Source organism: Mustela erminea, chromosome 6 (assembly GCF_009829155.1).
Source record: "Mustela erminea isolate mMusErm1 chromosome 6, mMusErm1.Pri, whole genome shotgun sequence".
Taxonomy (NCBI): domain Eukaryota; kingdom Metazoa; phylum Chordata; class Mammalia; order Carnivora; family Mustelidae; genus Mustela; species Mustela erminea.
This window is the reverse complement of record NC_045619.1, coordinates 108920506-108932637: the sequence shown is the minus strand read 5'-3', so window position 1 is coordinate 108932637 and position 12132 is coordinate 108920506. Positions and strand designations below refer to the sequence as shown.

The following is a 12132-nucleotide window of genomic DNA, read 5'->3' as shown; positions in this document are numbered from 1 at the left end:
AATGACACTATCCCTACCTCTGAAAACGCTTATTCTGGTTTTCAGCTCATGGGCTCATGGACATTAGGCTTATTGTGAAGAATTGTAGTTTTTCCCTTAAAATTGCCTCTCTCTGCTCCATGTCAAGCCAGCCCATGAGATATGTCCCCAGTTCCACAAACTGCTGGAACTGGTCCCAGTACCCCCCAGTGAAGCCACAGACTGTATACAATCCAGGGTCTTCGTGTAGGTGAGAGAGGAAGTCAGTGGGCCATGTTTCTGCTTCTCACACTTTCTGTGTCTTTCACAACAGATAGAGCTCAAGCAGCCATTTACAAACTCGAAAATTACCATATAAAAACTAAAGATCATCCCAATTTCTAATGCTAGAACCTGTGGAGCAGGAGTTGGCAGTGAAATTTCCATAATGGGAAAAGAGAATGATCCACTCCACTTTCAGATGACAGGTTTTCAGAGTTGCTTCCCTGTGCTTAAGAATTAGAGAAAGGGAGAATGTGCCCAGGGAGGGCAGTGATTTGGAGGGTAAGACCCAGCAAACCCCAGCTGAGCTAGGTGAATTCAGCTTCTGCTCCCGTGTGTGCCCTTTTTAAAATCCGGGGAAGCTTTTTAAGTGCCCTGCAATTTGGACCAACATTTTATAGCAATGTTTAAGCCACAAATGACTTTGAAATGTATAGCTTCAAAGCCCTTTACAATCTGTCTTTTCCATGAAATGCTGGCAGCCTTTTGCAGTTGACACTCTCAGAGCACCAGGGGGAAGTACTGGTAGCGAAGACAGAGTCTTCAACTATGGGGTCTAGAATGTGTATTTGACCAGGTGAGAACACCCTCTCATCAATCTGGGCCTTGTTCCAGCAGAGATGGGTTTTCCAAGGAACTTGGCTACTCAGTAAAACAGCTCAGAGAAATGAAACTTTCCTTTTGGGTATCAAGTACAGAACATTCTTTTAAAAAAATCTAAACACAATGAAGTTCAGGTTGTTTCTGAGCATGCCAAGTTTGTTCACTTTCCCATGTGGTTCAGTTTGCCATTCTTACTGTCTAGTTTGAAAGCGTAATGGATTTAGAGTTGCTATAGAGAAGAAGAATATTCTGTAAAGCAAGGAGAGAAGGTAAGAGTCTGACAGTGTCATTAAAGACTCAACCAAGAAAGAATCAAGTCCCTGAGGATGTCTCAGCCCCTATGGTTCATGATTCTGAAGGTGACTTGCCTGTTCTAGCACAAGGGGTTCAAGTTGTGCATCCCAAAGGAAACCCTGCTCGAACCCTAACATGAATGAGGCACGCACTGTCCTCCCACTTGAAGGCAGCTGAGGGTTAATGGGGTTCAGTTCGTATCTGCCTCTGGGGACTTTTGGAAATGACAGTGCTGAGTCTGAACGTGCTCCAAAGCCCCAGCACTTCCCCTATGAGGTATCTAATTCTTGCTAGCCTCTATAGAAAAGGAACAGAATTATGGGTGGTATTTTATAGTTGGCATGAAGTAGGTTTCTTTTTTTCTTTTGATAGGGATGTCTTTCTCTAAATCCCACACTAAAGCTTTGATTGGTTTGGGATTTCCTTTTGAAAAGCTTCAGAAAAACTCAGGTATTTCAGGGTTTCAGAATATGTCCTTGATAAGTCATTAACCCAGATCCATGGTACATCTCCTCTCCTGTACTATAGACAAGAAGAAGCTGCGAATGAATGAACTTGATTTCACTGTGTATAACTAGGCCATCCTCCTAGATGCATATCCTCCAGAAGGCAGAGCTGGAAAAGCTATGGCCAAAGCTGGCACTTAAGCCTACTGTGCATTATCTCTGGGCCACCTCTGTATTTGTGGCAATGCCCTCTTTTCCCTTATGTGCTTGTCCCCTTATGCCAAAATACTGCTGTTGCCAAAAAATCCCAGACAACTCACAAGTTGAAAGAACCTATTCCAGCCTGCTTTGCAGTGTTGTCTCTCTCTGATAACCTAATCTGTAACTGCTGCTAATTTAGTGTTTGGAGGAGGACATGGTTTACAGTACTGTTGTATATAATGTGCTTTTAATATAGAAACCCTCCTTTCTGTTCCCCAAATCTGTAAATGCTTTTTTTCCAAGATTCTTATACTTAACTACTATAAATTAATGGACCTGGCACAGATTTTCTACCCTGGCCTCCTGGTACCTACTCTGACTTTAAGAAAAGTTGGGAAAACAACAGGTAGAGAAAAAAAAATCCCAAATTATATATTTTCTCCTTGGACATAAGACCCTCAATTGCAGAATCCCCTTTACATTTCATATAGAGAATAATAAAAAATGAAACATAAAGATTATGGGGAATCATAAGGGAAGAGAAGAAAGCTTTTCTTGTATACAGGTAAGAGAGTGGGATGGAAAGGACGATCTTAACTTGAAAAGCTGCCTAATAATTAACAAGAGGCAAGCACCTGCTCCCTGTCCCTAGACAGCCCTTGTATGATCACTATTAAGTTCTATAGTTTGGGTGCTGAATGGACCAGAATAGCCATGCGATACAAGGAATGTCATGCAATCCTGGGGTTCCTGCCTGTCAGGACGAAGTTAGAGAGTCTCACTGCTTCCCAAGCCCTCTTCCCTTATAGGCATTTCTGGAAAACCTCTCAGTAGAGCAAAGAGAATTGTGCAGTCCAGCTTAACTCCCCAGCCCTCCCCCAAGAGTCATAGTTTGATGGTAATGTGTAAATATTTATACATATACACATGTATATTTATATAGGTATAATTTCATACATACAAGTAGATATTTATCTATCATGGCCTAAATAATTATAACCATACTAATGAAGCTGTTTCTGAAGCTTCTTTTTCCTGGGTTCTGGAAACCAAGGGAGCTTTTACAATGGGGAATCATGCCACTGGCCTGGCTTAGAGTCAGGTCAGGGTTTGGAGGGAACAGAGCAGGCCAGCACATGTGTGGAGGTGGAGACTTTGGGGACAGGGCATGGGTATCTCAGAAAAGGAGCAGTACCTGGCCCCAACCTCAGAAAGTTGACTTACGAGCAGACTAGGAAAGCAGGGGTTCTGTTGCTCATGGACTACCACAGAGAGGCAGACCCCCTGCCACTCCCGTTTTGCTTCCAGGCTTCTCTGTCAGTTGCCCTGGCTTAGTTACTGCAGCTTCCTTCTGTCTCTTGGTGTTTGGTGTGTCTCTGTAGGGAAGTGGATCGTTCTTAGTCCCTCCTAAATGGGCCTCAGCGTGGCCTGGAATGCCCACCCAGTGGATTAAGGGCTTCCCTTTTTCCTGGGCCATTCAGCTTGAGGGTGGAGGTCAGGATAGAGGTGGGGGGTGGCAGCCAGCCAGGTTCCCACGGCCATGGTACAAAGACGCCATAGCGAGGGAGGATGCACTGTGCCAAGGAACACATCACCTGTCTGCTTCTGGCCTTCCCTGTAGCCTTTACTTTGCCCTTGTTTTTAATCTGTGCTGTGAGTTTTTGGTGTGTTTCTTTGTGAGTTTTTTAATTTAATTGTGTAACTTTGTTTTTGCCATTACTGTGAAACTAAGGTGTTGTGCTTTTAATTTTTTTTAACAAATGTTACCATTCTTATTTAAGAGAATAAATTCCAAACAATCTTCGGGTTTCTGAGTTTTTCTTTTCCTTCCCTTTCTCCTGTTTGGAGGGTGGGAAAGGGGTTAGCTTAGGCAGATCTCAAGAATGGGCCTGAAGGCCATTGTGCCTAAGGACTGTCGCTTCTGAGGTAGAGTCAGGAGAGAGTGTGGATGTAGTAAAAATGGGGGAATGGGGTGTTTACACCTAAAATACAGATGGTCGTTAACAGAAGGGCCTCTGCCCATGGGGGTTGGCATGGTGGAAGACATTTTGTTCTGTAGCAGCTGCAGGTAGAAGAGACCGAAAAGGTGCCACCTGTGCCCCATAGGCAGGCAGGCAGCATGAGGGACTTGAGGGCTAGAGCAGGTGGAGGGATAGAAATTCACGTGGAGCCCATGTCTGCCATGGGGACACGGAACCAGAAGCTTGCCCTTCCTGTTCCTGCCTCTGGCAGGCCACTTGGGAAACTGGGAGCAGTTATGTGTCTCTCCTCTGCTTTGAGGCTTTTGCCTAAGGCACAGTGACCTCACTCCTGGTGACACTGAAGGTTTTCTGTTCTCTCCAACTGATGTCCCTCTCATGCTGTCTCTGCTGTCACCTGCACACTGAGCTAGGATATCCAGTTCTGCTTAGCCACTCACCCTCAAGCCAGGAGAGATGAGCCTGTTGCCTTCTCCCACACATTGCTCTGACCTTAGCAGTGGTTGCTTCTTGTGTCGTGTTGGCACGCCAGCCACAGTGGCACAGCCCAGCTTTGGTGCCACATTGGGCCAAAAAAGGGCACCAGGTAGGGGAGCACTCCGCACCAACTCTGCTCCCACTGACTCTAGGAAATTGGGTATCTATTGTTAAAAAGGCTGCGGAGCCTCCTCTACTCAGAAGCAGCCCACTTAGGACTCTGGGTTCTCAGGCTTACCCACAGAATAGAGAAACCGAGTGCTGGGTTCTCTTGATATCTAGATTATCAGATTCCCCTGTCAGGGAGGGTCTGTATCCTTCCATAGCTTCCAGTTCTGTCAGAACACTGTTTGTACCATTTTAATCCTCAAAGCATTCCTGCAACAGAGAATTTGAGCCCTCATTCCCACTCCCCACCCAAGTCTAAAGTCTTTTGCACCCCTGTCTCTGAAATAAGTCTCTCAGTATCCTGGTGCCTACAAAAGGCTAAGAGGAAAAGAACTGGGATGTGGGGGATGCAATAAGTGACAGTGAATAATTGACTAAGAATCGATAAGGCTAGATCTACATATATAATTGAAGAATTTTAGACCTTTGCTTCTGTTGTCTGTCCCATGCCCCAGTAATAAAAGGGGAGGAAAGCCAAGATTGTTTAGAACAGGATACTGAAGCATCTAACAGGAAGGCAGTGACAATGAATGTGATTCTGTGCCACCCATTGTGAAGACCCTGGACGAGTCCCTTTGGGTCCCAGTTTCTTTCTGAAACTTCTTAAAATCCACCCCCCTGCTTCTCTTTAATAAATTCCCTGGAGATGTCCGTAATTGAGATACTCCCTAGGAGAATCCTGTGGTGTAGACGTGGAAGCAGTACAGGCAATGAAAATGGGCCACTCTCTATTTTCATACTGAAAAATAGGGCAAGATAAGGCCATGTAGGACCCAGGTCCTACAAGTGTCCCCCTTGAAGTACAAATAAAAGAAAAATGCCCAGGTGGGGCTGTCTTAAATGTAACAGCCAGGCATAGATGTCAGGAAGAAGCCTCCCTGAATCCCATCCCCTTTCACAAAGCTTCAGAACCTTATCCAGACTCCAAAACCAGTCTTTACCTTGGAACTCCGATCCAGCCAAGCACCCAGCAAGTGCCAAAAAGTAGATTCGTCATAATGAAATGAGGGGGAGGGACATCAGATTGGCGCTCCCTGTCTTGGTTAAGCCATAGGGTTGCTGTGTTCTTTGCTGTGTTCTTCTCTAACTCCTCTCTCTCTCTCTCTCTCTCTCTCTCTCTCTCTTTCTTTCTCTTTCTCTCATCACTGCCCACAATTCTCAGCTGTGTGTTGGCTGCTGATGCCTCTTTCTTCACAATTGCTCCTTGTCTCTTCAACATGTACATTCTGGAGGGGGTAGGCTTTTGGGCAGAAATACCTTCCATACACCTGAGAAGAGAGGCGGGGCTCCAGCATATGTGACTCTCCTTCAATTACTTCCAGGTTTCACTAGCCACGTGAGCACCATTTCCTTTTTTACTTCCTGTGGGTCAACTGCCGCATAACTTTGTGTAGTTAATGAACATTTTGAATATTTCTGAGGCAGTTCTGTAGCCCTTCAAGAAGGACAATGGGCAAAAGTTTGAGTCACTGCCAACACCCAAACCCTAACTCAGGCTAACTAAACTCGACCTTGCCTTTGATGTTGTTCTTTTCCTCCAAATCTATATGTACAAGTGTAGCCAGAGGGCTCCCAAAATGTGAAGAAGACTCCCAGCCCTCAGAGAGGGCCCTTATTGACATGAAAGGGGGAGTTTGGGGAACATACTTCAACAGAAAGGGAGTCTAGGGCCCCGGCTCTGCCTGGCTACAGAACAGAGTCTCTTGGGGCCATGCTAGGAGAATTACTAGAAAAATTCTTACAATTGAGTCAGAATTTCTATTGGCCTCTTAGGTTTCCTTCACCTCTTCTTGCTTATTTACCCAGCTTGTGTGATTATGCATTAATCACATGAAACTGTTCCAAGTGTGCCTATTAAGTGATTGAATTCCTTATTCTGTACTTTTGTAAAATATCAGGGTTATTGCCATTTTATCACTTATTTCGTAGTTTAGCCTTATTTTGTTTAGGTCCTTGCCTGACATTATAGGTCTTTCGTAATTATTTCATAGTAAGTCACCCTGTTACCAGAAGAACTTTATACCCAGGGCCACCTGCTTCTCTTAAGGTTCAAGAGCTGTTTTCCCTGTACCCTGTGTCCTAGTGTTCCTGGGCCTCTACCAAAGACACCTCCCTGAAAAAAGATGAACCCAGTTAAAAGGGTAAGGACCCCAAGTTCAGTTACTAAAGACCACCACTACCAGGCAAGGTCCTACAGGTACCAGAGGAACTCAGGACCTCGATGAGTTTTGGTTTCCTCAACAAATAGGACAAAATCAGAGCTGTTTCACTGGTGAGACCTAAATAAATATGTTTTCCTTCCGTCCTCTTGTTCTTTCAAGGTTAATAAAACCAGGAATACTATGAAAATAAATTCCAGGGAGGGTAATCCTCTTGACATTAAGTAGCTGCTCAGAGATCAGACCTGACACTAAAAAGTGGGATTAGGCAACCTTAGGGAGAAGAGTTTGTCTCCAAAAAGCTAAACCACAGTGTGTTTCTTTCTTTCTTTTTTTTTTTTTTAAAGATTTTATTTATTTACTTGACAGACAGAGATCACAAGTAGGCAGAGAGGCAGGCAGAGAGAGAGAGAGGGAAGCAGGCTCCCTGCTGAACAGAGAGCCCGATGCGGGACTCGATTCCAGGACCCTGAGATCATGACCCGAGCCGAAGGCAGCGGCTTAACCCACTGAGCCACCCAGGCGCCCCCACAGTGTGTTTCTTAGACTGAGTTCAACCCCTTAACCAAAGAATAGCTGATATTGACTGTAATAGGATTATAACAGCTTATTTATTCATGTTTCCCTGTTTTCTAGAAATAAGTCAGGATCTAGAAAGATCAGATTAGAGAGGGACCAGCTATAAAATCCCTCCAAACAGTTTACCAACAAGAGACATATTTGAGTTAGTAGGTTCTTCTTTTAGAAGTAAATATTCTCAGGGCACCTGGGTGGCTCAGTTAGTTAAGCTTCCAACTCTTGGTTTCAGCTCAGGTCATGTCATGATCTCATGGTTGTGAGATCGAGCCCTATGTTGGGCTCTGCGCTTAGCGCTGAGGCTGCTTGAGATGCTCTCTCCCTCTCCCCCTGCCCCCTGCTGTGCTCATGCTCACTTTCTTGCTCTCTTTCTTCTTGTTCCCTCTCAAATAAGTAAATCTTTATAAAAAAAAAAAAGTACATATTCTCTCCTAGAGTTTAGTCTAAAGTGAGTTACTCTAAACCAGCTATTTGCTTGTCTTTTACCTGTTTCACCTTTCTTGGGAATTAATATTGGTAGAGAAGCCTAGGAACATGGGGACACAGAGTGCAGGGAAGACAGCTCCAGGGCTGTCCAAATCTCAGTGAAGGGTTTTGTAACCTCAGAGAAGTAGGTGGCACTGGATATCTGGGGTAACTATGGTAACAGGGAATTGATGGCCTGCAGGAGTTAACAGCTGAAGTCTTAAGGTCTTTGCCATACTGCTGAGAGCTGGCAACCATCCAGCTCTGGAACCATCCTCCATGCTGCTGGAAATACAGTGCCAAAGGGTCGTCTATATTTATAGTCAAGGGAGCCCCCTTGTCTCCGAAGTCTTTTCCTCAAATAAAAATAGAAATTAAAACTCGTAGTATGCTAACTCCTGTCATTTCCTCCCTGTGATTACTACCAGCCAGTTTACCATCATAGTGTTTGTTGTATACTAACTCATAGAAAATAATGTGGGAAGACACATAGTCGTGATGTAATAACACAGCACCTCCTGTGTCCTGGGCACTGTCCAGGAGCTTTCTGGGTAGCCCTCATGTAATCTGCACAGGAGCTTGTGAGGGAAGTGTCATTTTACAGATGAGGAAACAGGCAGACAGAAGTCAAGCAAACTTGGTCAAGGCTGCATAGCTAATCAGTGCAAAGTCAGGATAGAATCATACGAAAGATATGAGAGCATTGTTCATGCACTGTGCCCTACAGCTGCCCTTCTTCTGCTCTCGAACCTCTCCTGTCAGTACTTGGTAAGAGGCAAAAACACTGTTTAGCTACACAAATATGATTAAAAAAAAAAAAAAAAGGTGAATGCCCTGTATAAATCAGTGTATGCACTTGATTATTTCTGAAAAACATGCCCCCTGCCCCCAGTTTCCTGGGCAGTAATCCCAGGGCTAGGAATGTGTCTTTGGAAATATATTAGTTGGGGGCACCTCGTGGCTCATTCAGTTGAGTGTCTGACTCTTGATTTCTGCTTGGGCTGTGATCTCAGGGTCATGGGATCAGGCCCCTCATGGGGCTCTGTGCTCAGTATGGAGTCTGCTTGTCCTGCTCCCCCATCCCAACCTGTGCATGCACTTTCTCTTTCTCTTAAATAAATAAATACAATCTAAAAAATAAAAAAAGATACTAAAGAGAAAGTTGTTTCATCACTGATGTGTAAGGAGAGAAAGTCATCAAAAGAAATTGAGGAAGAGAATAATAATCACTGAATCAACTATAAGTAATACAAAATGGACTCCCTCTTCGTTTTCCCCATGTCAGCTCTCATTGCTCGTCACAAATAGAATCAAGCCTAAAGCTGATTATTAAGAGTAAGCCCAGAACTGGAATGTGTCCCTCCAAATGGAACGTACCCTGCCAACAGCCTAGAGGAGATGGGATTCTGTTCAGGGGGGATGTTTCTTGTTCTCTGGGCCCCAGTGTAACTGCTTCTAACTTATAAATCTTTCAGCTTATCCTCTGTCTCTGCTGGCTCGTTTGATTGTCCTTTTTAAAAAGGCCGCATGATGTTTGAGCTGCCTGACATGTTTATTATAATTGTCATTCATTGTCCCCATAGGAAAACGCCTGCCTGGCCCTGGGTGGAGTTAAGGTATGAGGGAAAAGAGACGTGATCTTATGCCTCCTTTTGTACTGAGAGTTTGAGCAGAGTCACCTGTGACATCAGAGGGAAACATGGAAGTTCTTACCTATCCAAGTTTGGGCTACTTTGGTCTCAACTCACATGTAAAATGACTTGACTTTTAAGTCTTTGGGCTAAATGTGCATATCATTCTGGGCAAGCAGTTTTGGTTTTGCCCTGTTAGATAAAATTTGATTTAGGCACAGAAATTATTTCAAGAAGTCTCCTGAGCATGTGTAGACGTAACTTTGGAAAGGGATGCCAGGACAGGGAGCTTTTAGAGCTCGTAGATAGGATGTTTTGGGTAAGTGGGAAAAAAGAAAAAAAAGGTGAGTTTTTCCACATGTGTCTTCAAGTCTAGTTTTTCCCTGGGTTTAGTGAGAGGTCTGCCCATCATGTGTCACAGGGCTATTCCAGCTATCAGCAGGCTACTGTATCCAGCTGGAGAAAGTGAGAGAAAGGAGGACTTAATCAAATGCATTTTTTTGGTCTCCTTAAATTCCTACTTCGGCCTGATAGTAGGATTCACACCCAAGACAAGTGTGGATGGTTTGGGGGGGGGTGGATATGTGTAGGTTCTCTTTGAGGGGCATTGCCAAGGGTGAGCAGGGTCAGCTTGTAAGTGGAGTTGTACCATAAGATGAAAAGTCCAGAAGTCTCGTGCAATGACTTATGGTACCTCTGCTCAGTGTGGGCCATTGGAACAAGCTCCTCACTCAGCATCTGAACATCTTCCCGTGGTTCCCTTTCTGTAGGCAGCATGCCAAGAGCTGTCTGTTCACCATGGCAGTTCTCAATTGGTCCTTCATGTATTACACTTCTGTTGGTAAAGATGTCTTACCTTGGCAAGAGACATGAAGATTCATGAGCTCACTAGTCTGTGTTCTACATGCACCCCATCCAAATCAAGCCACGGTCAGAATATTTGGTGGATTGGTTGACCTGTTGGTGAGAGATTAGGGAGAGTTTGATCTAACTTCTAGGCCAGTGCTTTTCAGGCTCATCAGTGTTGACATTTGGGTCTGGATAACTCTTTTTATGTGGAGGGCTGGCCTGTGTATTGTGGGATATTTGGCAATATATCTGGCCTCTTCCCATTAGATGTCAGAACACACCACCTCCCGAGGGTGTGATGACCAAAGCTGTCTCCAGCCATTGCTAAATCATCACTGAGGGAAAAAGGGCGTGACACTGACATAAAATTAACGTCAAATTTATTGTTTCCAGTAGGAGATCAGGAAAGAGGGTGAGCGAGAATAATGAAAGTGATACAGAACCATGTTGGAGCCTTACAGGAGTGCCTCTAAACCTTACTGCCTCCCCCTGTGAAAATCATGAGCACCTATGTCCCAACAGTGTACTTATTTACATGAGGGTACCCCACTAATACTGCATGTGCTATTGGACATTTGCAAGACATTTTAGAAAGCAGGGTAAAAAATTAAGAATGAAGATCTAGTGTTTCTCTTCTCTACCCCAATGAATTAATTGTCCCTGTACCCTCAGAATGTACTCATCCTTCTGTGGAGACCATAGCCTCAGAGCATTGGCCTGGGTCTAAGTGGAACAAACAGAGTTCTTAATAACAGAAGATGCTAATTTGAGTTCCAGCTCTGCAGCCTGTTGTCCTTGTCATCTTTGGTCATTAACTTCTCTGAGCCTCCGTTTCCCTAACTTAACGAAATTATAAAATGAAAAAAATGCAACCTTTTTCTTTCTACTCCATAAGATTGTTGTGAATCTCAAATAAGCTAAAATATATAGAAATTTGTTTATTCAAAAGCATTACAGGAACATCAAATATTATTACCATTGGTAGGGATCCCAGAAAATTCTGGAGTAATCAGAGTGAGAAAGTGAGTTAGGACTGTTCTCTATTCTCTGACTGACTAATGGTCTCCTGCTCTGGTCTGTGCATCCTTTGGGATTAGCACAAGAAGCTCCACTGGGTTGTATTCTAACTGGCAGTGGCTTAGGGGAACGGAACAGTAAGAAGGGCTTGGCTCTCTATAGTCTTCAGCAGAAGGATCTGGGGGGAGTTGACCTGAACTGAATGCCAGGTTTTTTGAAGTATTGTTAAGACTCTACAAGTGCTTGGCTAAATTTGGCATTGCTTTTTTTCTTAGCCTGCATGGATGGGATGTGAAGTCACCTACTAATTCCATGATACCCTGGGGGCTCTTCACTATAGTAACGAAAGTAAAAACAATCCTAGATAGGGTTTACATTTTGAACTAAATTTTGAACATCTAACCCAAAAGTCAGGACTGACCAGGAGTCAGTTAGCCTTATCTTGGGCAGAACTAGGGTTATACATGGTCCTAGGCATGTCTGCCTCCGTGTTGCTTTGACCCACAGCCCCTGCCCCCACCCCCCCACCACAGGCCTCAGTGCTTACGTTGTGACCCTTTTGCAGAAGATACGAGAAGAGGGCGTCTGATTTCTTCTAGGAATCAGTGCATGGAAGGGCCTTTTATGGGTGACCAGAGAGCACTGGTCATTAGTAGGGGCTATCTGACCCTCTCTGAGCACTGGCTCAGTGCTCAGTGCCCCTATTCCATCAGCCTTTTATGGCCCTGTCCCCAGGCATGAAGGTTTTCCAGGCCAGGTCTCTGTGACCTTCAAACAGATGAAAAGAAAAGTGTTAACTGTTGTAGATATGAGTATCAAGTGGTAGTTGCAGGCATTGCTGGAGGAGATTTTAATTACTTTCCAAAAATGTATCTTCAGCTAGCTAAGAGAATGCTGTGTATAAGGTTTTGTGTCCTTACAGAGGAACCTATTTGAGAGAGGCTTTTGTGGGGGTGTGGGTTTGTCCTTACTGATAGTCTGATGATAGACAGAGCCCCTGGAAGTTGAAAATCACTTTCCTGGCTGA

At 44.3% G+C, this 12132-nt stretch overlaps 1 protein-coding gene across 8 annotated transcripts in view; it reads left to right on the top strand.

Annotated features, from left to right (window-relative positions):
• MICAL3 (microtubule associated monooxygenase, calponin and LIM domain containing 3) overlaps nt 1–12132 on the top strand; it is a 197910-nt gene that overhangs the window by 128829 nt on the left and 56949 nt on the right. The window lies entirely within an intron of this gene.